Source organism: Grammomys surdaster, unplaced genomic scaffold (assembly GCF_004785775.1).
Source record: "Grammomys surdaster isolate TR1022 unplaced genomic scaffold, NIH_TR_1.0 218093, whole genome shotgun sequence".
Lineage (NCBI taxonomy): Eukaryota > Metazoa > Chordata > Mammalia > Rodentia > Muridae > Grammomys > Grammomys surdaster.
In genome coordinates this window covers 1-1426 of record NW_021624312.1, presented here as the reverse complement: position 1 = coordinate 1426, position 1426 = coordinate 1, and the positions used below count along the sequence as shown (strand labels likewise).

General features: G+C 44.7%; 1 long non-coding RNA gene across 1 annotated transcript; it reads left to right on the top strand.

Moving 5' to 3' along the window:
- The first annotated feature begins 35 nt into the window (after nt 1–35).
- Nucleotides 36–1330, top strand: LOC114615992. Its single transcript, XR_003710564.1, has 2 exons — nt 36–364; nt 742–1330. It is a non-coding gene; the product is annotated as an uncharacterized LOC114615992 (long non-coding RNA).
- The last annotated feature ends 96 nt before the right edge of the window (nt 1331–1426 follow it).

Sequence of the window (1426 nt, the reverse complement as noted above, 5' to 3'; positions counted from 1 at the left end):
GGTCTGTTTTTTAGGGGTTAAAAGAGGCCTTTCTTTTTCTCTGCCCAATAGCCGTAAGACTGTCTATCTCATGGTCTGCCGTAGAAGGCCAGTTCCATTAACTTTGAGCAATCTTGACTCTGCATCCTTCGCTAATTAGTGCTGTTTGGTGTCCAGATCAGCATCCAAGTTTTAGGACAAGAGATTCCATTCAAGAAGGAGAATTCGACACACTGCCACGGGGACAAGGTGGACCCCACACTGGAGGTGGAGCCCACGCTGGAAGTTGCACCTCAGGACCTGTCCCTTCAGAATTCATCCTCAGCACCTGGGGAGCTACTGAGCAATGGTGTGAAAGAGGAATCAGACATGGAGCCAGAATTAGGTGAGGGAACTAGGCAGTTATCTGTTGTGCTGTGTGGTAGTATCTAGGAGAAATTTGGGGGCTGCAGTTAGTACAGCTCAGTGTGTGCTGAAACAGTATAATGCCTCTGGGAAGTGTGGAAATGGCAGATCTGTATTTTAAACTATTTGTGATTGGGCTATATCATTTGGGTTTTGGTTCTTGGCAGGGAGCTGGGAGAAACATGGGTGAGACTGGAAGCTTGGAGTAGGAGTGGTGGTTGTTAGTAGGTAATCACAAGTCTTGGAATTTGATTGACACTGCAAACTGTTCTAATTTGTGAAGACTTGCATGATGTCCCCTGGGGAGTGCTTAAGGGAGATCTTTGGGTTCTGAAAGCCTCCTATTCTTTGCTACAGCTCTGGTTGCTTCCCAGCTTCCTGCCAGACCTGAGGAGAGGCCTGTTAGAGACCAAGAGGTGAGAACAGCACTTCTCCCAGAGCTGCAGGAGGTGAGTGGGGTCCTCAGCCTGCATCCCTGGCCTAGGACGATTGGTGGGACAGACTCAGAAGAGGAACAGAGGTGGAGCATGGCTGTATAGTAGTTGCAGTGGCTACTTCCCTGTGAGAGTTGAGTCCCTGCTTCTCTGGTCAGTCATCTTGACAACGGATAACAGAACCTGGCCTCTGGGAAGAGGTACAAGTTGCTTTGCCCACATATGATGGTTTCTGATTTTTTTTTTTCTTCATTACTATGAGCTCATGCTAAGAAACGGCTATTTTGTTTCCTATTTTTTTCCTAGTATTTTATTTCCTAGTATGAGCTGCCCACACAGGAGTCTGATAGAAACTTTGAATGGTTATTTCTCATGTGTGAATATTTTTCTCTGACATCACAGGAGTAATGTTGATAGACTGCATGTACCCAAAACATAGTTTAGTGTGTTCTGGTGTATGTATACAGCCCTATAAAACACAAGCACAATCAAGAATAAATATCTCTCTCACATTCGAGTTTTAAATTTTTCTTTAAAAACATCACATTTTAAGTTTTTCATACCTGGTTCAGGCCTCAATTTCTGGTCTGTTTTTTAGGGGTTAAAAG